The sequence below is a fragment of the Ursus americanus genome, chromosome 32, assembly GCF_024610735.1.
Source record: "Ursus americanus isolate L20-20 chromosome 32, mUrsAme1.1.p, whole genome shotgun sequence".
Lineage (NCBI taxonomy): Eukaryota > Metazoa > Chordata > Mammalia > Carnivora > Ursidae > Ursus > Ursus americanus.
This window is the reverse complement of record NC_142158.1, coordinates 11,259,656-11,287,024: the sequence shown is the minus strand read 5'-3', so window position 1 is coordinate 11,287,024 and position 27,369 is coordinate 11,259,656. Positions and strand designations below refer to the sequence as shown.

Sequence of the window (27,369 nt, the reverse complement as noted above, 5' to 3'; positions counted from 1 at the left end):
CAGCACGGGTAATGCAAAGGGAAGAGGTTCAAATCCCAGCTTCTCCAGGTACTGGGCAAAGTTGGCATGTGACAGCTGCTCAGAGCCTCAGTTTCCCCATCTGTAAAATGGGTGTATGACGCAGACCTGATTGGGTAGTAGTGAAAGGCCCTGGCATGTCCTGAGTAAATGTTTGGTTCTTCCCACGCCCCTCGGCCCCAGTTCCAAGGGGGCAGAGCAGCTCACTTCGCCTCCTGTATGAGGACCTGCACTTGAGGGCACCTCCATCCATTATTTCACACCTGCAATGCCCAGTACATGCTTCCTTTGTGAGCTCCAGTCCGATGAAGGGTTTGTGCATGCATGTTGGAAGGACCGTGGGGCCTCTGCCTGACTCAATGTGTGTGGGGGGGCGGGCATGGCAGTCTGCAGTTTCCTTTTTGTGGGTCGATGTTTGCCACAGACCCCGGTGGCCAGCCAGCTGGGTACCGTGCTGGACACGAGAGCGTGAAAGCATCAGGCCTGGCACGCAAGTGTCTACACTGTTGGCACCACATCCCCCCTTCAGTTCCCACCGGGATCCCTCTACAAATGATACCATGGGAGGCAGCCCACCAGCCCCAGGCTGGCGTGGTTTGCCAGGGGCCACTCCATAGCCTCAGAAAGGCTGTTTCCAAGCAGGCCCTTCCCCACCACCCTCTCTGAAGGACACCTTAGTTAAAACTCCCCCCACAGCCTCATTTCCACTTTCCTTCCCTCCCCCCTCCGCCACCATCTCTAGGCATTCCCTCCCACCTTTTCCCTTTAAACTTGATAATCAAAGAAAGATATCTTTGGACTTCTTGTTTTTCCCCCAACAAAGAACAAGGTCATAGCTAAGTATTAAAAGGGCATCTGGAGCACCCAGGCAATGACGACCGCTCCGTCACCAGCTCCAGGTGACCCCGAGGAACCCCAGCAGCCTCCCGGCGTGGTTTTTGCATGGATTCCAGGAATCGTCAGGGTGGCATGTTCTGAGGGACCGGTGGCAGCCTAAGGGGCCCAGCACCCACGCGGATGAAACGATGACTCCTGGTGGGGAAGAAAGCGAGAGGTGGTGAGTTACTGCATTTCCCCTGAACGCACGCGCACACGCACACGCACACGCACACGCACGGCCGAGGGGCGCCGTGCCGGGGGCTGGTCTGAGCACAGACGTGGTTGCAGAAGGCAGTGATTTGCGGGAAGCGAGGTAGTGAGGTCATCGCCCTCCCAGGTGTGTCTTGGGAGAAGCACGGCAGGTGGGAGGTGGAGGATTAGGCCGCCCTGAGTCAGTTCGCCGTGGAGACTAGCCGAGCTGGCCAGCTACGAGTGGGCGGGGCTGCAAGGTGACGTGGCCAGAAGGGCTTTGAAACCGAGGCATGGGCTTTGGGGCTGGCACCTCTGTCTGCGCCTGCGCGGCTGCCTACTCCGGCGGGTCCAGTCCCTCCGTTCTCTCAGCCTTTCCAACCCTAGGCTGCACAGCTTCCAGATGGATAAACTGAGGCAGGCGCCTTTTCAGGCCGAAAGGAGAGGAAGGAAGCCAGGGTGTTGTAACGACCTGCTTAGTCCTTCATGCACACCCAGATCCAGCCTCCTTAGCCCTGTGGTTCCCTGATTCGTGGTGGCACTTCTTTCTAGTTCCTTCTGTGGCCCTTTTCTCTTTTCTTCCCGGAGCTTGAGCTGTAGGCGTCCCCTCCCCAGCACATCGTCTCTGCGCTGCCCGGGACTGCAACCACATACTAGCGCCTTTGTCCCGTTGTCCCGTTTATCTTCTTCTTCTTCTTCTTCTTCTTCTTCTTCTTCTTCTTCTTCTTCTTCTTCTCCTTCTCCTTCTCCTTCTCCTCCTCCTCCTCCTCCTCCCCCTCCCCTTCCTTCCCCTCCTCCTCCTCCTCCTCCTCCTCCTCCTCCTCCCCCCCCCTCCTCCTCCTCCTTTTTTTCACTGCCCCTGGCCACAGGCGCTGGGACAGGCAGGAGCAGGTCTGTCCTGCAGAACGAGGCGAGGGGCATCACATCGCCTCTTTCCCTTTTGTCGCCCCAGAGATCAGGGAACTCCCACATGTAACTGAGCACAGCCCAGCTGTCCAAACCGCAGGCCGGGACTGCTGGCAGCGGGCGCTGCAGGCCCGGGGTGGGGGACAGGCCGCCCGAGCAGGCTGCAGCAGGCCCCGGCTGCCGGCCAAGCCCCAGGGCCCGGCTCTCCGGCGTAGCAAGGAAGTGGTGCCTCCCTTCCAGTCTCTTTTCTCTATTTCATCGGTTGAGTCTTGAAGCCTGACTGTGCCCTCAAATTTGACATGTTCAATTCTGCTCTTAATAAAATGGAAACCCAAACAAATACCATTGTCCAGTGAACTCCCAATCAGAGAGCAGAGCACTCTGTGGGGTCATGGACCCGGCCCAAGGTCTGGCCCTGCTACCAGCAGGCTGAGTGACCTTGGGCAGGTCATATTATCCCTCTTGGCCTTGGTTTCCACACTTGTAAACTGTCAAGCATGGATGATAGCTATCTAAGGCATCTCTGGTTTTTAATATTATGGTGCTGAGTCCCCAAATCATTATTGTGAGCAAATAATATGGTCATAAATTGAGTTACCAAAAAAAAAAAATACAAATACTGATTTTTTAAAACGTGTGTGCTATTTTCAAAGGTGACTTGGAAAATGCAGCTGTCCCAAAGAGGAGGAATATTTTCCTGTGCCATAAAAGGGATCAGAACTGGTGTGGCTTAAGCTCAGTATTTGTATTTCAGATAGAATTGGAAACTCGCTTCTCCCATTTAAGCACTGGAGGGAATTAGTCACACTTCCCTGTGGAAGTGGAGAGGAGATTCTCTGCACTGCTCAAAAGGCTCTTTCAAAAAGTCCTGGGGACAAGCATTGCTCTGTGTTGTGTGTGTGTGAGAGAGAGAAAGAGAGAGGGAGAGGGAGAGTGGGAGAGACAGCGACAGGGAGACAGAGAGACAGAGAGATGAAGAGGTAAAGAGAGGGGCACAGAGAGAGATTGGAGAAGAAGAAGGTACATGGAAGGAATGAAATGATTACGATACAGTCAATGGACCTGAAGGTTTGCTCTCCAACAGGAGGACCTAACATGCCGGCAAATGTAACAATATACGGAGTATAATAGGGCTATAGACAAAGGGTCCTAGGGAATGTGATGGAAAGTGTGGTTGATTTTGGCTGGAAGGACCCATGGAAGACTTTCTGGAGGAGGTGGTATTTGGCACAGAATTTTCCTTTAAGGCGGAGCTGAATGTCTGGGGTGAAGAAACCAGGATGGGCTTCTGAGCAGGGAAACAGCAGCTGAGGAGATAGCTCCCTGGCAGTTCTCTGTCCCCAAGCCTTGGAGCTCCTGGCCAGGACCTTCTTCACACCCACATCTCCCCTGCGTGCGGCAAGACGTTCGGCAGGTCAGCGTCCAGGCGTGCAGCTGGGGGTCCTCCTCCTCTCCTGAGGTGGCACAGGGGAAGTTGCCCACAGTCTGTCGGCAGCCATGGGAGGGCTTTCACTTCGCTTAGCAAAATCTTTTCTTAGAACTACAGTTGGTTCTTGCAAAATTTCCTGGTCACATAAAGGCCAAGAAGCCAGTTTTTGAAAAGCTTTACACAGCAGAAAATGCCCAAGGAAGGATGTTGTCGTATCATCGGTGAGACTCCTTCCATCTCTCTGTCCCTGTACAGCCAAAATGCGCAGGGAGAGAGGTGAGGATGAGAACACAGGACGTCTGTGGGCAAAGCCCCGGACTTGAGTGGACGCACATTTTTCCCCATGGTGAACACCTTATCATCCCTCCATCCCCCATGGGTCCACCCAACTTCCAGCATCTTCTTCAGCCAACTGCAGTGTTGAGTTTTGAGGGAGAGGGTAGAGAGAGGCAATGATTCCAAGGAAGATTAAAGCAAATTCTCTTCCTGTAAAGTCGCAAACGAACAATTGTACCATGAACCAGGCGGCTATCAGATACCACAAGAAGTGGCTGTGTCTTGGAGAATGGAGGAGGCGTTCTTTGTGCTTGGTGTGCAGGACGACGGTTTACCCACAGACACAGACGAGAAGGATGTCCGAAACAGCCAAGTGGCGGGAGCCCCGAGTCCTGGTGTGTTGCTGCCACTAAGGGTCACCCCACTTCTTGGTGCCTCCAGTCAATAGTGACAATTGTTCCTGAAGGTCTGTGTGAGCTTGTGTGGGGAGGAGGATTCCGCATGAGAAATCTCCCAGCATCTGACCAAACATCCCATCAGCTTGTTTCCCTGGAGACTCAGCACAGCACCCAGCACAACAGAACTCTAGTCAATGTTTATCATCATGGAGGCAGAGAGGGGTCATCCTGGAACGTCGGTCCTACAGCTCTATTTTGTCAGGTAGGAAAGTACACATTCTGTTACCTTGGCCATAGTCAGGGTGGAACCCTCAAAATCTATTGCTATTATGTCCGTGAGATTTTATTTTCCTAATAAATGAAGATGTGTTCAATACCTCTTAACTAGAATCTTTGTGAGCCTTAAATGTTTGGAAATGAACACATCCTTTAAAATCAGGCACAGTTACGAGGACGTTAGTGGCTGTTTATTGAGGAGGGATATGGGGCTTTGCACTTTTTTTTTCTAACTCTCGTCAGTTATTTTATCTTTCTTCTCCCTGTGTCATCTGTAGAGGATGTCCAGGGGTGGAATCCATCAATGTGAGGCAAGCGTCTACAAGAGCAGGCTTGAGGGAGGAGGAGGCTCCAGACCCGTGTACGGCAGCGAGAAGGAAAGCAGGAAGCCTGGGGTCCCAAAGGAGGAGAGGTGGGGAGGCTGTGAGCCTGGTGGGGCTGGGGCCCGAGCAGGAAGAAAGCCGGGCTTCACAGACGGGTGTGGCCTGGACACTGGGAAGAGGGTTTGAGGTATGGACCAGACACCTTTGTGTTTCAGGCTAGTCTTCGCCACCTGCCCCCCTCCTAAAAGAGAAGATTGTGGACCCTTTCAGGCCAGATTGGTCCCCAAATGATAGCATCTGGAGGGACCTTCTGTTACTAGTGATAAAGCAGGTGGACCCTGGAGCCTGTTGGCCTGGGAGAAAATTCAGCTGTTCCACTTGCTGGCTGTGTAACGTGGGCAATTGATTGAACTTCTCAGCACTTTAGGTTTCTTGCTTGTACAAGGCTCAGTAAGACCACCTGTCTCCTGGGAAGGCTGTGAGGCGCAAGGAAGGTAAGGCACATACAGAGTTTAAGGGTGTCTGATGCAGCCCTGCAGGGCTCGACACACAACCGTGAGGCCCACTGATGTTCTTCTCCCTAATCTCTCCCCGCGGACATCCTGAAACGCCTTCCGTGATACCCTGATTTCTGGGTATGAAAGAACAGGGTAAGACAGCTTCTTGAGTTTTGTTAGCTAAGATGTCTCTAGCAGCAAGGAATACAAAGTGACTTCTCTCATAAAAATGTTTGTTTTTACTTAAGAGGAAGTTCAGCAGTAGATGGTCCATCTGGATGTTTCCATATGTCCCAATCTTTGGTCTGATTTTGAGCCACTTAGGTGGTCATTAGCCAGTCTACCAAGGTTGAGCAAAGAAAAGAGAGATGCTCAAAACCCAATAGGTCCATTTATGAGGCATGGCCAGCCCCAAAGGAGAGGAGCAGCATTAAAAAAAAGAAACATGGCCAGATGTATGTTTCCACAAATATCACATGATGATACAGACAGTAATAAGTGCCCTAAGAATGTAGAAATATTTTAATAAAGGGATGCAGAGTCAGGAAAGATTCAGTTTAACTGAGAGCATCGGAGGACTTCATGGAGGTAGGCTGGAAAGGGAGCAGGGTGGTAGAAAGAGACAGGGGAGGAAAGATAAGAAGGAGCCTTGTCTGGGACACATGGCAGGTGTGGATGGGGGCAGTCGGAGAGGGAACGTGAGGTTGGAGCTAGTTTCTAGAGGTCAAGGACTTTCTATATTATTGCATAATCATTGCAAAGTCCTTGAGACTTCAACAAGGAAATAGATTCAAAAACATTTTAGAGAGAATAACTTGACAGTGCTGTTCAAGGTAGGTGGGAAAGAGATCCCGAAAACAGAGAGCCCATGTGAGAAGCTCTTCAAATAGTCAAGGTGTAGTATGTTTCCAAAACATTCAGATTTCATGGACCAGGCAAATTTCCCTCCAAATTTAAGGGACTGACATAGGCATCTCAACATTTTACTTTGCTAAATAAAGGCACAAACAACCATCTAAGCCACTACCATTTCACAAGTGCGAAGACATGTCAGCCTCCATAAGCAGAAAGGACATTACCTCTGTGTAAAGGACACAGTGTCTTACGATATCCCAAAAAGGACATCTGAAACTTTATATAACCTGAAACCTTATCTGGTCCTTCCTCCCAACATGCACACACACACACACACACACACACACACACACACACACACAATTACTATTTTTCTCATTTCATAACAGAAAGATGAAAACTTGGTTCCCGACATGCCACTAGTTTGTAACCCAGCTTCCAGGGACCACTGTGGTAGAATTTTGTGGGGTACATTTCAAACAGCCCTTTGTTTAGGAATGGTCCTCCTCAGTAGATGCTGCTGAAAGAACACACCCAGAGATCTATGTGAACACCCATAATTCCACCGGGACTAATCCAGATGCTGGAATCAAAGCTGGCTTCGTGGCAAGTCTGATTCGATCTCCTGGCTGGCCAGTGGTCCGTCAAACTGATCTCTCCAGAATTTGAACTAAATGACAGAGACTACAGTCTAGATAGCACATGCAGGATTGGGACAATCATTTGGGGACCTAAACAATCTAGGTAGAGAAAAGAAGGACAGTGAGACAAATCTACAGAAAGGAATCCAGGCAGAAGAACCAGATGGGCCAAGCACGGGGAAAGGAGCTGGAAGCAGCAGCAAACTTATTCTCCCAGGGGGAGAAACCTTGTTTCCCATGAGGCCCGGCTGCATTTCCATTTCTGTGTCCTTGAGATGCCCTTGTGCCTTTTAATAATCCCCCTGGGTTTACCAGTCATTTCTTTCTGGAAACCAAAGAACCTTGGTTTGAAGTCAAGACAAAAACAAAGCTTGTGTTGTAAATAAAAAGGACATAGAGAGAGAAACAGGAAAGGAGAAGTGAGGAAAAATCGGTGAGAGATTGAATATGGGGCCAAGAGGGAATGTCAAAGGTCACTGCAAGGTCTTGAATCAGGGAAAGTAGGTGTGTCAGAAACAGAGAACAGGAACACAGGTGAGGGGTGAGTTGAGTTTTGGCATGTGGGATTGGAGGTGCCAGTGGGGCCAGGCTTTGGGCCAGGAGAGAGACTCAGGAGTCAGCCACAGCAAGGGGATATCTGGAACTGTGGGAGCCGATTGGCCACAGAGGAGAGCATGTGGACGTGGATGAGAAGGGAGAGGGAGAAAGACAGCATGGGGCTTGGGTTTGGGTTGGACACCTGATAAGAAGCCTAAGGGGGTGTAGGATGCTTCTGAGGTTGGGAGTGAAATGGTGAAGGTGAATGGAGGCAAAAGGAACAGAAGAGGGGCTGGTAGAACAGAAAGGATTGGGACACCACTGGTTTCTTTGCCCCTGCAAAATGCTCAGTAGATACCGTGAGCTTATCTGAGGAAGAGCATGTATACTTCATCGAGATTTAGGAGGCATGCATTCTGGTATGCTAACATAACTCTCGTTGCTAGGTCGCCTTTGGAGATGGAAGTGGTGCAGTGGTGTGAGAGAGGGCAGGCAGGAAGGAGAAAGTTGATGGATGAAATTAGAACATGAAGGAAGGAGAAAGGGGATGAGGTGAAGATCATTGCCAAAAATGGATTTTTTGGGTAATCTGTGGATTTCAATGATTTGTAACTATTTTCCAAAGGGTCTAATGACCTTCTACCGAATACCATGTGGGTTTATTTTGAAAGGAGATTCTTGGGCCCAGTCCCAGACTTCCTGGATCAAAACTCTTGAGTGGAGGTCTGGAATCAGCATTTTTAAAATTTTTCAATTCAATTTAATTTTTTTAGTTTTTATTTTATTTTTTAATTAAGTTTTTAATTTTAATTCCAGTATAGTTAATATACAGTGTTACACCAGTTTCAGGTGTACAATATGGTGATTCAAAAATTCTATTTATTTATTTATTTATTTATTTATTTATTTATTTATTTATTCATTCATTCATTCATTTAAGAGGGGGAGCGGGATGTAAGTGAGGGGAGGAACGGACGAGGAGGGAGAAGGAGGGCAGGGAAGGGGCAAAAACTTCAAGCAGACTCCGTGCTGAACACGAAGCCAGATGCAGGGCTGGATCCCAGAACTCCAGCTCATGACCTGAGCAGAAGCTAAGAGTTGGACATTTAATCTACTGAGCCACACAGACACCACAGTGACTCAACATTTCCATACATCACCCAGTGCTCATCAGAACAAGTGCACTCCTTAATTCCCATCACCTATTTCACCCATCCCCCTGCACCGCCCCTCTGATCACCATCAGTGTGTTCTCTATCATTAAGAGTCTATTTCTTGGCTTCTCTCTCTCTCTCTTTTTTCCCCTTTGTTTTGTTTCATAAAATTCTATATATGAGTAAAATCATATGGTATTTGTCTTTCTCTGACTGACTTATTTCGTTTAGCCTAGTACTCTCTAGTTCCATCCACGGCGTTGCAAATGGCAAGATTTTGTTCTTTTTATATGTATATACCACACCTTCTTTATCCATTCATCTGTTAGTGGACACTGAGGCTGCTTCCACAATTTGGCTATTGTAGGAAATGTTGCTATAAACACAGGGGTGCAGGTATCCCTTCAATTTCGTGTTTTTGTATTCTTTGAGTAAATACCCAGTAGTGCGATTACTGGATCATAGGGTAGTTCTACTTTTAACTTTTTGAGGAACTTCCATACTGTTTTCTGCAGTGGCTACACCAATTTGCATTCCCACCAACAGTGTAAGAGGGTTCCTTTTGTTCCACATCCTCACCAACACTTGTTTCTTGTGTTGTTGATTTAGCCATTCTGACAGGTGTGAGGTGATATCTCATTGTGGTTTTGATTCCCATTTCCCTGATGATCAGTGATGTTGAGCATCTTTTCATGTGTCTGTTGGCCACCTGGATGTGTTTTTCGGAGAAATGTTTGTTCCTGTCTTCTGCCCATTTTTAACTTGGATTATTTGTTTTTGGTGTGTCAGTTTGTATAAGTTCTTTATATATTTTGGATACTAATCCTTTATCAGATATGTCATTTGCAAATATCTTCTCCGGCTCCATAGGCTGTCTTTGAGTTTTGTTGATTGTTTCTTTAGCTGTGTAGAAGATTTTATTTGATGTAGTCCTAATAGTTTATTTTTGCTTTTGTTTCTTTTTCCTTGGGAGACATATCTAGAAAGGTGTTGCTATGGCTGATGTCAGAGAAATTACTGCCTATGTTCTCTTCTAGGATTTTTATGGTTTCAGGTCTTACATTTAGGTCTTTAATTTATTTTGAGTTTATTTTTGTGCACGGTAGAATGCTTTATCATGGAGCAATGAATAAATAAATGGTGGTGCCTTGTGCTGTGAAATATTATACAGTTATTGAAAGGGGTGAGTTAATGCTATGCTAATTGATGTGAAAGATTAAGTTAAATAAGCCAGAAGAGATGTGTATATAACATGGTCACATTTATTTATTTATTTATTTATTTATTTATTTATTTATTTATTTATTTTTTAGAGATTTATTTATTTGAGAGAGAGACAGCATGTGAGTGGGGGGAAGGGCAGGGGGAAACAGAGAGGGAGAGAAGCAGACTTATCACTGAGCATGGAGCCTGACATGGGGCTTGATCTCATGACCCTGAGATCACTATCTGAGCTGAAACCACGAGTCCACTGCTAAACCGACTAGGCCGCCCAGGTGCCCCATAGTCACATTTTTATATAAAAATAGTGACAGGGGCGCCTGGGTGGCACAGCGGTTAAGCATCTGCCTTTGGCTCAGGGCGGGATCCCGGCGTTCTGGGATTGAGCCCCGCATCAGGCTCCTCTATATGAGCCTGCTTTTTCCTCTCCCACTCCCCCTGCTTCTGTTCCCTCTCTCGCTGGCTGTCTCTATCTCTGTTGAATAAATAAATAAAGTCTTTAAAAAAAAATAGTGACAAAAGGAATCCCATATATGTTCCAGTGTTTTCATGTATGATTCTATCAATAAGTGGAAAATCTGGAAGGACGTATACCAGAGTGTTAACATTGATTTTTCTGGGGAAGGAAAGGCAATATGAATACGGAAACAATTTTTTAAAAAGGCATTTAGGGACACCTGGGTGACTCAGTCAGTTAAGAGTCCGCCTTGGGCTCAGGTTATAATCCCAGGGTCCTGGGATTGGATCCCGCATTGGGTTCCTTGTTCAAAGGGGAGCTTACTTCTCTCTCTGCTCTCCCCCAGCTCGTTTTCTCTCTCTCTCTCTCTCTCTTTCTCTCTCATGTGCACATTGTGCGTGCACAAAAAAAATAAAAATACTAAAAAAAATAAAAAGGCATCTAGGATAATAACCATTTTTGCCAATTTTTTGTAAACTAACACTTGTGTGTGCATATAAATGCATAGAAAGGCAGACCAAGGGACAGACATCAACATTATAAGGGTGAATTTTCTCAGAGTAGGAGGATTTCAGTTGATTTTAATTGTCTTTCTCTTTCTTTTCAGCAAACTTAAATTTTTACCGTGATCAACATTATTTTTTTCATTGTGGGGGAGAAAAGTTGTGTGTGGGGGTCAGAACCAGCATTTTAAACACACTCTCCAGGCCACTTGTTTGCCCACTGACATTTGAGAACTTGTCTCCATTATCCTTAGGCTGTGTTGTTTCACATGGTCTCCTCCTCTGGAAGACATAGGTGTGGTCTATTACCCACCTATCATGGAGAAAATCAGTTCCAAAGCATGCTGCAAATCTTCCAGAGCCTCTCAGGCACCACTCATGCTACCTTACAAAGATGGAAACCAGGCAGTATCTCTCTACAAACACAGGCCAAGGTGGCATCTGGGAGGGTTTCTGCTTTTCCCCAAAAGAGACCCATCAGTGGGTCCCACCTCTGCAGTGTCTGTTGGCATTGTGGCAGATAGGACACCTGTCCCTCTTTTTCCAGATAGCTGAGAAAGCCTCTCTAGAAGCCTTATCCCAGTGTCACAAGAGATGTGAGTGACTTACAGTCATACAACTTAGTGTAACATCAGGTCCATTGGTCCTAGGGGTAAGGTAAGTTGCGTCGTCCCTGTGGTCCATCAAAATTTGCAGTATCTGGGCTGTGAATGTGAGGTACGACTGTGTCAGTTCTTCCCTGGTGGTAAAAGTTTTTTGATCGCACTCACAGACATCATAGTTGTCATTGCAAGAATATCCCAAGTACCAGTGGAAAGTTGAGTTTTGAACAAAAGGACACCCATGCCCACTCAGACGATATGAAAGACAAAACTGACTCTCATATCATTGTTAATGGCATACATATTTCATCATTTAGGACTGTTTGGGCTGCAAGCTACAGAAAATCGAGTGATAGCTTCGACCATTGGGGTGGGCCCAGGGACAGTTCTGTGACTCAGTGACGTCTGAGGGTCTGACCCTTTTTGTCTTGCTCCTCTGCCATCTTCAGTGGGTCAGCAGCAACTCGCCTTCTAATCAGAGATGGCTGTGCCAGCTGGAGGACCGATTGCCTCACACACCTTGGAGGCCCAGGCAGGAAGGAAGGTGGGCCTTGGCGAAGGGAAAGAGAAGATCCCTTCTCTCTTCAGGGAAAGAGATCTTTCTTGGAGGTAGGCCCTGCACACCTGTGCCTTCCTGGACCCAGGACTGCCAAGAGGAGATGGCCATTGACAAGGAGCAGTTGCTACCATGGTAAGGGCTCTGTTAGCAATGAAAATGGGCCGCTCACTGAAAGGTGATCAAAACATGTGTCCCACGTGCTGAACAAATTTTTTTTTAAAGATTTGTTTGTTTCAGAGAGAAGGAGAGAGCAAGTAGAGGGGTGGGGCAGAGAGAGAGAGAGAGAGAGAGAGAGAGATTCTTAAGCAGACTCCTCGCTGAGCCTGAGCTGGGGCTCGATCTCATGACCCAGAGACCATGACCTGAGCTGAAATCAAGAGCCAGACACTTAACCGACTGAGCCACACAGGCGCCCCAAAACAAATATTAACAGATACTAATTTCGCAGGATTTTGTTTTCTCCAAGCAGAGCATTGCATCTTGAGAAGGAGCCAGAGAACAGCAGGAAGGTGAAATCAGAACCTTTCCCTGGGACATTTCCCCAAGTATGAGCAGGTGAAGCCAGGACTGCCTGACACTGACATGGCTACAAGAGCCTCTCTCCATGTCACCAGTGGTGCCTCAATCCTGCTGTCACTGTGTTAGAAGGTACGGCTGGGCCTCAGTTTTCTGCTGGGAAGCCTTTGGTAGGGCCGCACCAGCAATGCCATTCTAATGGACCTTCCTGCACTCAAGGGCTAGTTCCACTTGCTTCACAGTCTTCACAGAAGAGACTCTGAAGTGGAAAGTGCAGAGAACTTGGTATTCAGGCTGAGTAAGAAGCTTCAGGGCTAGAGTGTGGGTTTGAGAAGCTTCACATAAAAATAGGATTAAGATGGCATAGGAGCCTAGGTGCAGGGGGTAGGTAGGGGCTGCAGGAGTGGAGGTGGGGGCTGGGGGGTAGGTAGGGGCGGCAGGGAGGTAGACTTGGGACTATAGGAGGGTAGGTAGGGGCTGTAGGTAGGTGGGGGCTGCTGGGGCTAGGTTGGGGGCCCACAGATGGGTGGGGGCTGTGGGAGGTAGACTGGGGAGTATAGGGAGGTAGGTAGAGGCTGAGGGGGTTAGGCTGGGAACCTGCAGGGAGATAGGTGGGGGCTGTATGGGGGATAAGCTGGGGGCTGCAAGGAGGTAAGACTGGGGACCATAGAGGGTAGGTAGGGGCTGCAAGGGGGTAGGCTGCGGGCCTCAGGGAGGTAGGTGGGGGCTGCAGGGAAGGTAGACTGGAAAGAGCAGAGAAATGAGAGTGACTGCAAGGTCAAGGACAAGGTGAAACTTTGAGAATCACATCACAAGGCCCTTGAATTTGACCTATTACATCAAATCAAGGAGAGAGGCAGAAAGTACGCTGGCAGTGTTGTGATGGAACACTTCTATTCTTTCAATCAACACATTTTTACTGAGCATTTGACATGAGCCAGACTCTGTCAGATGCTGAGGTTTCAAGAGAAGCTGTAAGAACTGCAAGAAGCTGTACTTAAAAACTTAATTATCAAGACATTGCCTCTTAGCGACTTTAAGATTCTTGCTCCCTCTCTTCATAGCTCTGTGTCCCTTTCTCGTTAACTAAGGGCTCATCCTGTGTCAGATGTTTTATATACATCATGTCATTCAAATCTCTCCACTTGCTGAGATAGGGACTATTATTTTTGCTTTGCCCCTGAGAAAACTGAGGTGATAGGATTACCTAGGGTCCCACAACTGGTACATTTTTCTTCCCCCATATGCCTACTTTCTTTCCTTTTCTCTCTCTCCCCCCATCCCTCTCTCTCTCTTTTTGCTTTTCCAACATTTTACGACATTTTGTTAATTTTTATTTCTAATCAAGTAATATCAACAAATATTTAAAAACTCTAATAGTTCCAAGCTTTATCATGAAAAACAATGTTTTCTTGCAGACTTTCTCTAAACTCTTCCTACTTTCCAGAGGCAACCACTTTCGAATGTTGAGTTCAGTTTTAAATAACAGGCTAATGGTACTATTTTTTGATGTGTTAATTTTAGACATTATTGTTTTCTGGTCATGAAGTTTTAGCTCTCTGCTGGACACTGTCTATCTCTTCCAGATGTATTCTTTTACCCAGTTGATCCCCAGGGAGGCTGACCTTTGTGGATGAAGGGCACAGGCTCCCTAATCCTCTGGCTTTGGGCTGTGTCTGGTTAGTGGAGGCATCAACAGGAGATTGGATTGGAGGGCTAGGAAGGGGATGAGATATTTATTCTCCTGCATAAGACCCCCTCCTCCTCTTCTGGCAGATAGCCCTATCTATCCAGCTGCTCTCTGAGGTTCTGATAATTGCCCCTCCCCTTGCCCTTGAACGTTCAGGCCTAGAAATGTCAATGACCCCCTGCTATTGTTAGCTCAGGGTACTTCCCTATCTTTGTTTTCCTAAGCCCTGTCCACACTTTGAAAATAGTTTCTGTGTTACAGGTCGAGACCATTTACCCCTACCCCACCCCCACACAATATATTGTTTACTTCATTAGTACAAATATTTACATTTTTAAACTACATAAATATTGTTGACTATATAGTCAAGTAATGAGTTATAAATTAGGATTACATTTCTTTACTGAACAAATTTTTGTTTTTACTGCACTTAAGCGTCTAATTTTAAAAAATGCCTTAGCTTTCTGTGTATCTGCCTTTAATTTTTTCCACATGCTTCATTGGGCCTGCTAAATGCCCTTAAGTGTTGTTTTACAAAGGCTCAAACATTATCAGTGTTTTATGTTTTTCTTGGGGGGAAGGGTGTGTTGAGTAAATCAGCTTCTATAATACACAGAACTTGATCCAGACATTCTGAAATTAAGTTCATTACTAACCCACTAACAAAGTGATGAAAGCAATTCAGAACTGTTTCATTGATCTTAAAGGTTCTACTCTCCCTGGCAAATATTGTTACCACTTACAGATAGCAAATATTTTATTAAACAAGTTAACTGAGACTTCTTTCAGATGTGTCTTATCATCACCTCTTTCAAATAGTGCATTTTAAGTTTGCTAACTTCTAATTATATGATCTGTCCTCTCCTCACCTGCTGAGAACCACTGGGTTTCATCTCTGCTGCCCGATCATCTCAAGGCCTACCTAAGCACAGAGCAATTTTCAGATGTACTTGTCCATAAATGAAAGTCAGGAGATTTTATTTGTTCAAGAATTGGCGTACAACAAGCCCCAGCTTCTGGCAGATTAATATAATCTTCTACAGTGTAGTTCTTATAAACGTAAGATCTCTATTTAAAATTCTGAATCTGTGATTTTATTTTTCACAATCTTTTCATAGAGACCCTTCCCTGGAGCGGTCTGTTAGCTGGCCAACATGCTGGGACTTTCTTTAACATCATCCGGTACTTCCCTTTGGCCCCACTATGTTGGGTTTCCTGTTTCCTGGAGCGTGTACTCTCCTATTTCTTGACTTACTCCCTTGTTTTGCTGGAACATATCCTTTAGTAGCTTCATAAGAAAGAATACGTGGAAGGTAAATTTTCTTGTGTACTTACATGTCTAAAAATGTATTTGTTCTACTTGTTACTTGATCTGTAGTTAGACAAGTATAAGATTTTAGGTTCAAATTATTTTCCCTTAGGTTGAAGATGGTGTCACAGGAAGATCCTGGATCCATTTCCTCCCATGGGCACAACAAATCTGTAGGTACATAGGGAGAAATTCCCTCCAAAAGAGACCTGAAAACCAGCTGAAAGGCTCTTCCACAACAAAAGATAAAATGACCACAGGTGGGAGAGGTAGAGATGTGGTCCCGCAAAACCCCTACTCCTGGTACCACAGCTCATGACTGGAATGGGTCTCACATGTAAGGAGCTTCTCCTTCATGAGTTAAGGGTTTATGCTCCATGTCAGGCACCTCAACCTTTGAGATCTGCAGTGGAGAGACAAGGTCCCAAAACATCTGGCTTTGAAAACCAATGAAGCTTATGTCCAGGAGACTCACAGAGAACAGGGATTCCATTCATAAAGGGCTTATGCACAAACTCACTTGTCCTGGGACACAGCACAAAAACAACAGTTTGAAAAATGCCTAGAGCATGTGTGAAGGAGATTTGCTCTTAGAGCATTTAGAGGGACAGGAAGCTGTTGGGACTCTCTCTGAGGACAGAGGTGCTGACAGGTACCATTTTTGCATTCTCCCTTCTACCTTGCTAGTGTTGGCACTGATGGGTGCCATTTTTGTACTCTCCTTTTAATCTGCTAGTGCTGATGGATATGCACACCCCCTGCACTGTTTCTTTGGACCCACCAAAGCCTCTGGGTGAATGGCCCCTCCTGTGTCACTCCCACAGCACTGCCCAAGCGGCCAGGAAAGCATCCTGACTCTGCACTACTCCCTCAGCACTGTCAAAGCTAATGAGCATGTGCAGCCCACACAGGGGTTGCCCTCTGAGTGCCTGGCCATGGTGGCTATGGGGATTGCATTTCTGGGCCCCATGGGTCTGAAACAATCAAAAAGAGAGTTCTGGGCAGGCTACCACACCTAGAGCACCACACAGCAGAATGAGACACACTTCTAGTCTTCATGCGGAAAGTTCTAGGTACTTGTCCTGGAGCTTCAGCCTGAGGAGTAGGCTTCAGATTTGCCATACACCTAGAGGTTATGGAGATACTTTCAGGGAATGTATATGCTGCCTGCAAGGCACTCACTTCAGATGTTAAGGACACATGCAGTCTGAAAGTGAAGTGGTAGAGAAAGATGTTTCATGCAAATGGAAACCAAAAAAAGCTGGAGAAGCTTTTGTATCAGACAAAATAGACTTTGAAACAAAGACTAATAAAAAAAAAGAAGGGGGCAATCCAACAAGAAGATATAGCATTTGTAAATATTTTTGCACCCAACATAGGAACACCTAAAGGGGGAAACTGATAACAATACAATAATAGTAGGGGACTTTAATAATCCACTCACATTGATGGATAGAGAAAATTTACTAGGAAATATTGGTGTTAAATGACACATTAGACCAGATGGACTTCATGGATATACGTATAGAGAGAACATCTATCTAAACCAGCAGAACACATGTTCTTTTCATAACGCACGTGGAACAGATTATATATTAAACCACAAAAGGATAGATCTTATACTAAGGCCGCATAATAAGTCTCAATAAATTTAAGAAGATTACAATCATATCAAGTATCTTTTCTAATCACAATGATATGAAACTAGAAATCAATTATAAGAAGACAACTGAAAAAAAATCACAAATATATAGAGATTAAACAGCATACTACGGAACAACCAATAGATTAATGAAGAAATCGAAGGAGGAAAAAAATACCCTGAGACAAATGGAAATACAATATACCAAAATCTATGGGATGTAGCAAAAGCAGTTCTAAGAGGGAAGTCTATAGTGAGACAGGCCTACCTCAAGAAATAAGAAAAATCTCAAATAAACAATATCTTTATGCCAAAAGGAACCAGAAAAAGAAGAGCAGTTGAAGCCTAAAGTTGGCAGGAAATAATAAATATCAGAGTGGAAGTAAATGAAATAGAGAATAAAAAGGCAATAGAAAAGACCAATAAACTAAGAGCAGGCTCTTTTGTGTTTTGGGGGGGGAAGGGGGACAGAGGAAAAGGGAGAGAGAGAATCCCAAGCTGACTGTATGCCCAGTGTGGAGCCCAACACAGGGCTTGATCTTGCAACCCCAAAATCATGACCTGAGCTGAAATCAAGAGTCAGATGTTTAACTGACTGAGCTACCCAGGCACCCCAGGAGCGGGCTCTTTGAAAAGATAAACAAAATCGACAAACCTTTAGCTGGACTCACTAAGAAGAGAGGCTCAGATAAGTAAAACCAGAATGAAAGAAGAGAAGTTACAACTGATATCAAAGAAATACAAAGAATCAAAAGAGGCTATGATGAACAATTGTACACCAACAAATTGGACAACCTAGAAGAAAGGAATAAATTCCTAGGAACATACCATCTTCCAGGACTGAATCATGAAGAAATAGAAAATCTAAATAGACTGATTACTAGTAGAGAGATTAAATCAGTAATCAAAAATCTCCCAGCAAACAAAAGTCCAGGACCAGATGGCTTTACTGGTGAATTATATCAAACATTCAAAAAAGATTTAAAATGTACCTTTCTCAAGCTCTTCCAAAAAACTGAAGAGGAGGGAATGTTTCTGAACTCGTTTTATGAGGTTAGCATTACCCTGATACCAAAACCAGACAAGGACACCATAAGAAAAGAAAATTACAAGCCATTATCCCTGGTGAACAAATATACAAAAATCTTCAACAAAATATTAGCAAAACGAATTCAACAATACACTGAAAACATCATATATCATGATCAAGTGGGATTTATTCCAGGGATGCAAGGATGGTTTAATACCTACAAACCAATCAGCATGATATACCACATTAACAAAAGAAAGGAAAAAATCATATGATTGTCTTAATAGATGCAAAAAAGCATATGACAAAATTTAACATCCATTGATGATAACTCTCAACAAAGTGGGTGTAAACAGAACATACCTCAGGATAGTAAAGTCCCTTAATGACAAGCCTATAGCTAACATCAAACTCAATGGTGAAAAGCTTTTCTTCTAAGATCAGCAACAAGACAGGGGTGCCCATTCTCACCACTTTTAGTCAACACAGTATTGGAAGTCCTACTCAGAGCAATTAGGCAGGAAAGAGAAATAAAAAGCATCCAAATAGGGAGGTAAAAAGCAAAACCATCCTTATTTGCAGACAACATGAATTTATATATAGAAACCCTAAAGCCACCACCAAAAAGTATTAGAACTAGTAAACAAATTTGGTGAAGTTGCAGGGTACAAAATCAGTATACAAAAATCTTTTGCATTTTATACACTAATAATGAACTATCATAAAAAATTAAGAAAGAAATCCCATTTACAAATGCATTAAAAAGAATAAAATACCTAGAAATAAATTTAACCAAAGAAGGGAAAGGCCTGTACCCTGAAAAGTATAAGACACTGATGAAAGAAATTGAAGATGATACAAAAAATGGAAAGATATTCCATGGTCATGGATTGGAAGCATTAATGGTAAAAATGTCCCTACTACCCAAAGCATTGTGCAGATTTGAGGCAATCCCAGGCATAATTCCAATGGCATTTCTTCACAGAAATAGAAAAAACATTCTAAAATTTGTATGGAGCCACAAAAGACCCCAAATAGCAAAAGCAATCTTGAGAAAGAAGAGCAAAGCTGGAAGCATCACACTCCCTGATTTCAAACTATTTTACAAAGCTGTAGTAATCAAAACAAGATGGTATTGGCATAAAAACAGACACATAGATCAGTGGAACAGAATAGAGAGCCCAGAAATGAACCCACACATGTACGGCCAATTAATAACAAAGAAGGCCCCAGCAGCCCACGTTCAGGGTTTCCATCTGCTCCCTTGTCCAGGCCTGAGACTCACACCTGTCTTTCTGGGTGCCCTGTGCCTCAAAGGCTGACAGTGCTGCGGGATCTGAGGAGGACTGGCCATCTCCCGCGCTCCTGTGCCCTCGCTTGCAGCTAATTGCTAAATCATTTTCATTTTCCTCTTTGCTTTCCGTCTTCTAAAAAACTGCTAAAATCTTTCATGTTCTGAAGTCCCCTCTTCTGATCTCTTAATTCTTTTCCTGTCATTTTAGCAAAGCCTCTGGATGTCAGAGGTTTGGTTAGAAGTCCCGTGGGTCATGCTTTGAGCTATTAGGTAGTTCCGCCTGCTGGGAGGTCACCTCCGTGTCTGCTTTGAGGGTTTCTTTTCCCGTAGTAATAAAAAACAAATGATGCCCATCTTTCTGTTGACCACTGAAAGTCAGGCTCCTCTGAGCCCTCTTCTGAACTCAGACCTTGGCCCCTATCCTGGCCTCAGCTTCCTTAGCCAGTTCTTAGCAAGAATCCTGTTAGGTCAGGTTAGAAGAATTCCCTCCTTTTGGTGCTCCTCATGGCGATTTTCCGTCCACTGATGCCCCTCACTCTGTTCCTTGCCTATAAATCCCTCCTCGTCCTCTTGCACTCAGGGTTGGGTACCATTTCTCTGCTCTACTCAACAGGCTTCAGTAAAGTCTTCCTTGCCATTTTACCAAATGCCAGAATAATTTTTTTTCTCTCACTCTGGTGATTGAGAAGCAGTGTTCAACCGGGGACTGAAATAGGAACTGAAACATTGGTCTTTGCCTCCTGAGCACTTTGCTTGACCTGTGTAGCACAGGAGGTGATTTTCCAGGGCATGAGTTTTCCAACTGTGAACTGCAACCCAGGAGTAGAGTGAAATCAGTTACTAAGTCGCAACCAGCATTTCAAAAATGAAATCAAGCAGAGTTGGCAAACCCCACTGAGCACCGCCTGCGGTCGGGGGAGGTGCGGACTCGGGAAACCTTTGTTTCAGTTCGTGTGCCTGTGCACAAGGTGTAAACATATTTCTTACTGTGGAAACTGGTAAAATCTTCCAGCCATTGGTTCTAGGAAATGGATTTGAGCCGTTTGCTTTGTTTTTCTAAGAACAGCACTGCCGGTCAGACTGACACTGTCATCTCTATCTTCGTGGGGGATGGATTTGGTAAATTCTCAGCCACGGAGTGCTAATATATTGATTTCTCAATCTCTCTTTTACTGTAACTTGTTTAGCATTCTCTTTTGGTTAAAGTGTTGTCTTAACTTTGTCTTGCTTAGGAAAGCCAGGATATGTAAGAAGAACTTCCTTCCCATGATGGTGATGAGTAGATGGCCAGAGAAGGACACTGAGTCAATATCAAACAGATTAAAAGCAACAGCCAAACTGACCCCCCATGTTTCTGTTTGGAGTGAAACTAAGCCTTTGTGAATAATCTGTATTTTAAATTATTAGCTCTTGGGAACCTGAGGAAGGAGTATCTGATTCAACTTTCTATTACCTCTTGGTGGGTGGTAGGAATTGCACAGTAAGGGATTAGTGGCAGGATTTAATGCTTAGAATCGCAAAATAAGTAAAACTAATTCCACAGAAGAATAGACCATTGGAGGTTCTGTGGCTGGCATTTCTGCTCATTTCTGCTGTGATTTGGTGGTTGTGATTTGAACTGGTCCACACCCAGACCAGCCACAGTTTTGTTGCATAGGTAGGGAACTCAACCACTGGATACCCTAGAGCTTTGCGAGGGTGTAAACATGAGAGGTGGGTCACCTGAAGTTCAGGTGAGCCCTATCTAGAAAGTTAGCAAATCTAAGGGAACTTTTGGGAACCCTGAGACAGGGCTTTATGATTGGTGAAGAAATGAGGGTTCGCAATTAGCTTGGTTATCTACCAAGAGCTGAAAGTATTTGATTTTGCTACTTAATAGGAGAGTTTATTTTGGGGGGGATTTGTATTAACCTCATTCTTTTGTTTAATGCTGACTAGTTATTTGGTAAACTTATATGGATAAAGAATCAGGGGCGCCTGGGCGCTCAGTCAATTGAGCATCCAACTCTTGCTTTTGGCTCAGGTCATGATGTCACGGTCATGGGATCGAGCCCCGAGTCAGGCTCCATCCATGCTCAGCAGGGAGTCTGCTTGAGGATTTCCTCTCCCCCCCGCCCCTCCCCCTGCTCTCTCTCTCTCTCTCAAAATAAATAAATAAATAATCTTTAAAAAAGAATCAGATCTTGAAGGCGACTTGCTTCATCTGTGGTGAAAAAAGCATATCAAGCCTGCCATTATAACCTGAAACACTTTACCTAAGAAAAAAAAAAAACAACGGAACAAAGAAAAAATCTAGTACGTGGAACAAGCAAATTGCAGTAAGAATTGGCCCAGTGGACTTATTTTTAATATATGAATGTTCCCTGCTTTCTAACTAGCCATCCAATCCCTTGGTCCTTTCCTTCTTTCCCTTCCTTCAACTGAGTTAAATTTGGATGCTAAGGAAACCATGTGATACCTTTACTTTTCCATTCTTCTGTTTGGTTAAAATGGTGGGAAAGACTCTTAAAAAGCTAGCTGCCAGGGGAAACACGCATCCGTTAGAAGAAGCCGGTCTTGCTTTGTGGTTGCCCATGGTGTAAATGTCTACATTCTTTTTTTAATTATTTAATTATTTATTATTCGGTATTTGTTTTGCAGCCAAAGCTCCCTGGAAGAGGAAATTCCTTTCCAACAGAGCTCTCCAGGAGAAGCAGAGAAAGATCTCCGTGCTCCGAGATTAGCTAGGATTGCTGGGGAGGCACGTGGTGATGATGGTAACAGCAACAGTAATGACACACTGTGGGTCTGCTCTCAGGCACAGTGCCAAACGCTTGACCTGGATTGTTTCATTTAATCTACTCGGCAACCACGTGAGATAGGTGTTTCAGTTGTCTCCATTTTACAGATGAAGAAACTGAGGTAGAGTGAGGTTAAACCACTTGTCAAAGTCAGCGCCAGCTTTGAATCCTGGTGGTCTGAGCTGGGGTCTTGGCTCTGTCCAACTTTGTGATGTTGCCTCCTCCTGGAAGTTCTTGCTGATCAGCTGTAAACAGCTCAGAGGTTTCTTTATGAAAAAGGTATAAATAAAGGAAAATGCAGATAGTCTTTTTTTCTTAACCTTCAAAGAAAGCAGAAAAGTTAGAGACAGAAACAGAAGTAAAATAAAAAAAAAAGGATTTAGATCAAGCAGTAAATATTCAACAACTCAATTTTAAAAAGGCACTAGGTCGTATGTGAGTTTTTGTATTTCTTTAAATCTTCCTTTGAAAGACTTGCAATGTCTCTCCTCTAATAATTAGACTTTGAGCATTTACAACATTTACGCTAATATTTATAACTCTTGTAGTGGTTACATGGTATCTGGTCTCACTTGCCCTCTCTTTTGTCAGAATATCTTGCGAGACCAACCTACACAACCTCACACCTGCCCATGCTTCTCCTAATGACAAGGACGGGGCTAGGGGTGGAACTCACAGAAAGCCATCAGATGAAGGCCAACCTCACCGCCTTGGTGATTGCCTTCGGTCTGGCCTCTGTCTTGGGCCATTCTCTTCCTAATTGTTTTTACTATATCTTTAATGGGCAATAACTTCATTCATTCAATGCTCCTGTGTTTGGTGGTCCCAGATACTAATGTGACTGCTCTTCAGATAGCCCCTGTTGGGTTCAGGGGCAAAGAAGAAGGGAAATGACCTTCTTCATGACAAGAGTGTTTCAGGGAGCGCTGGCAGGAAATCCATTAGTCCAGTTGTGGTTCGCCAGAATGAAGGGGCACTTTTTCTATCAGCCGCTTTGTGTCGGCAGCTAGAATAGGACAACGCTGTCCTGTTTATTAGTCACACGTCCTATGGAACAAGACATGACACGGGTTTGGGTGGTTTTTTTTTGTTGTTGTGGGGTTTTTTTTGTTTTTTTTTTAATGATGAAGGAGAAGAGTAAAAGAAAACTACAGGGACAGGAATAGAGCCTTCAAGCAGAATTTCCCACCCCTAACGTAAAGGAAGTTTTTCTAGATCTAAACTTTTAAACAAGAGAATGATGCTGTCTTCCCTCAGTATCAGAAACAATATTATTAGTTTAGTGCCGGAAAGAAAAAATCACACAATTGTACCACACTTCAGATTCATGGGGCTAACATTTTTCTCCCTGTGTTTTATTTTTAAAGTCCGAATTTGCTTCCAGTGCCTAAAATGCCCCACTGCTGATACGGAGAAGGAGATTGTATAATCGGCAGTAAATTTCTTATATTACAAGTTTCTCATCCGCTCCTTTTTGAGTAGTTGGAATGTTTTGCTTCATTGGGTTTTTCTGAGCCCCAGTAAAGTTAGTCTCTGGCAAACCTGCAGTCACTTCTGCAGGAGGGAAATGGAAGGTTTATGTGAAGTTCTTTTGCTGGTAATGGGTAGCACACAGACATGACACAAAAGATGGTTAGGGACCCGGGAGGCTAGAAGGCAGGGGTGGGGTGAAATTACTGACAAGAGACACTACAGTCCTTTATAAAAAAAGCATCTGAAGAATTTGTCTATTCATCATTTCCCCAGCATCTGCTGTCTGGGGCAGTGATTCCAAATTCCCGACCCATTAGGAGCTGAGCACCCTGTTGCTGTTCGCTTGAAAATATAATTAATTCCTTTCTCTCGCTCTTCTCAAAAATCATGCATACATTAAAATCAAACTAAAGTGAATCTGCATTTTTGTCCTTTTAAAATACATTTTTTTCCAACTGTAAGGTCTAAAAAAAAAATTTCTCCTTGAAATAATTATAGTCCTCTCCAGGGAGTCATGAAACCATAACTTGTCTAGAGTGGCACACGTTTAGACCTTCGTAATTACCTAGTGAGTCAGCACTGGCCGTCATCCCAGGAGTCTGTTCCTACTGCGGGGAATAATTTTCCATTCCTGGGGGAGCCCCCTGGGAGACACCTTCTCTGATTCCTCCAGTCGGAGACGTGATCTGCACGCTGTCTTCCTCACAGCCCTTCACCCTTTTCTGACTGCATCTCATGTGGGCTACAGAATTTCTGTCAGACTTATCCCTCTTATTAGATTTTACACTCTTTGCCAGAGGGTCTATGCTTGGTCCTTCTGTTTATTGAAGTAAACTTTAAGTTCCATTTGGGGGGTTAGGTTCTTGCTTGTCATAACCAGAATCAGAGTGCCCCACAAAGGGAGCAACGTTTTCATTATTGGATGTCTTAGAAAAGACGTGTGCTTCGAGATCACTCGAAGTGATTTAAAGATATGAGTAGATGTGAAATATTCCTTGTTGTGGGCATTCAGTAAACTCTTCAGCGGGACAGACTTAATTTCCTAAACTCTGAAAGAGAGCAATTTACCTAAGACAATGCATGTATTCAACAGGTCAACAAAGTGACCACTTGTTTCTTTCAAAGAAACCTGTTTTTGGACAGTGTGGCGAGTACTATTTGGAAAGAAGTAAAGATTTGGAACTGAAAGTTCTGGATAAATGGCTATTGTTGAGTGCGTTTGGTAAACCAGCCCTGTAGGGAGACCTCCAGATCGCCTGATCTGGTACTACCGCCTCCTGGTCGCATAGGAAACCCAGAGTCCAAATACCTGGCTTGAGGCATGGCGGCATACCTCCCCCTGACTTCTTGGCTCTTTTGGGGCTACAGCTAGGAATGAAGTTCAGAACAAAATGTAGATGCCTAGACACTAAAACGCAGTCACGTCTTCCTAAAGTGACAGAATCTTCGTCATGCCTTTCTTTGCTCATTGCCTCAGGCCAGCATTTCCTTAAAGGACTCAGGACCCTGAAAATAGTTCAATGTAAGTTGAAGAGGGCCTTGGCAAAGATTTTGGATACGTTTACTACATTTGCCTTGTTCTCTGTTTCTTCCCTTGACACTCCTTTCTCTTCTTCCCACTCATCCTTTAGGCACTTAATAATTGATGAGCTATTGGGGCGTGTGGGTGGCTCTGCCTTCAGCCCAGGTCATGATCCCAGGGTCCTGGGATTGAACCCCATGTCGGGCTCCCTGCTCAGCGGAAAGCCTGCTTCTCCCTCTCTCTCCGCCCCTCTCGTTCTCTCTCTGCCTCTTTTGCTCTCTCTCATTTGCTTGCACTCTCTCAAATAAATAAAATCTTCAAAAAAAATAATTGATGGGCCGTTAAGGTGATAATTGTTATCATCAAGGATTATCAATAGATGCTTAACCATTGGGTGGAGGGTTGTTGGGAGACAAGATATTCACATGTACCAACAGATCACTGCAGAGTCACCTACTAATTGCATGGAGGAAAGGTGCCTTTTACAACAGAGAGATCTGATGGTCACCACCTTACTCAAGGGACCAAATCTGATGGAGGCCTCAGGGTGAGGCACCCTCCTGGAAGGATGCACCATGAACTACACAACATCACGAAATGTCCTTGCCGGAAGTGTTTGACCCGAATCTAATCAAGCTTCTACACCTATCCTTCAACTGACAGGAAATTTAGGGGCTAGACCACGTAAAAGTTAAACAGTAGTATGGTGAAACAATCAGGCAGACCGGAATATGGGAAATGTTACCAAACTGTCTGGGACTTTTGGAAAACAAAAACAAAAACAAAATGGAAAGAAAAACAAAAGCAAAGCAACAAAACCCCAATATTGTGAATAAAAAGTGAGGGACCTGTTCTAGATTAAAGATTAAAAGAGTCTAAAGGGACCTAACCAACAAATGTGGTATGTTTACCCTGATCAGATCCTGGCTCAAAACAATACCCAGAACAAAGAAAAATTTGATGATGAAGAAGAGGAAAGGAACGGCTCTTCTAAGAGGCATTTTGGGAACAACTGGAGAAATTTGAATATAGACTGGGTATTAGACGATAAGAGGCAATGACTGTGAGTTTTCTTAGATGTGATGCTCCCATTGTGGCTCTTCGGAAGAACACCTTTATTTTTAGGAGACAAACCCAGAAGCATTTAGGGATGAACTGTCACCATGCCCGAGCCCCACATTCAAAGGGTTCTTCAGGAGCCCGAGGGTGTGATAGAACAGCAACCGCTGTTGAGCGTAGGTGGCTAGTATGAGTATTTTCTGAACCATTCTTCTAACTTTTAGGATTGTTCAGATTTTTTTTAAAAAGCTGGGGAAAAATAAAAATGAAATGATGGGCTCCTTGGCGAGGCCGGGGGAGGAGATGTTTTTCTAATCTGTGTAAATTGAAGCCAGCTCTGAAGAAAGAATTGGGTTAATTACTTTTAGGACTGGGGTGGTTGGGAAAGAGTGGGAAGGAATTTTCCTCACTGGCTAATTTCTGCTTCCTGAGTTAGTTGTTGTTTTCTTTATCTGGTGCTTGCTGGCACTTTCCATTCCCTTCTCCTCACTCAGAGCATCTTCCTGAACTCTCCACGAGGCATTGGCTGGTCAACTTCCTCCATTCTTCCCGTCTTTGCTAAGTTAACTTGATCCCTTGTAACTTTTAACATCACACCCTCCCAGGATTCTTTTCATTTTTGGCCCACCCCAAACCATTTCTTCATCTGACTTGTGAGAGCCACAGTTTTTCGCCCATGTTCTCCTGCTTCTCAGGAACCTCTTCTTACTCATTCTGGAAGTACTTTCAGGGGAATGTGCATTTTGATGAAACCTACCTGAGGGGATTTTCTGTCTTCAAGAGAAGAGGTGCTGAGTGGGTCATGAACAATTGTGGGCATATGTGTGTTTGGGGATGATGGTGACAGTGATTGAGGGGATCCATTTGTCACCTTATGTACTTTGTATCAAAGGGTCTTTGTATCTAAAGTAAATACTTGTTGAGGAAATGAACCTCTGGTAAGTGTTAGGTATTGACTGCTCCATCTTGCATTCAGGGTTCATGGACCATTTTATCCGTGTGTGCAATCCTGGATGCCCAATACCATCATAGCAGGACCGTGATTTAAGCTTGGGACCAAGTTTGTCTGGATCCAGGGATCAAGGAATTGAGTCTGATCCCGTAGTCCATCGTATGTCTTTTAGGAGGGCAGAATTATCGTTCAGTCCAAGAATGAAGTAACAAACACAAAACTGGCAACTTCAATGTATAAAAGACAGAGTCCTGCCAGCATACCTGACCATCTACCCACACCGGCCAAGATGAACTGCAGGCAGTCAGGCAAATACTAAGGAATCTTGTGAAACAGGTCAAGAGGCTGCCTCTGTCTTCTGTGAAGAGGGAGCACGAAAGAG

The 27,369-nt window shown here is 44.5% G+C and overlaps 1 long non-coding RNA gene across 1 annotated transcript; it reads left to right on the top strand.

The window, feature by feature from the left end:
* Window positions 1-803: 803 nt before the first annotated feature.
* Window positions 804-27,369, top strand: LOC123801576 (uncharacterized). Its single transcript, XR_006782262.2, has 3 exons — window positions 804-1,075; window positions 11,611-11,852; window positions 21,842-27,369. It is a non-coding gene; the product is annotated as an uncharacterized LOC123801576 (long non-coding RNA).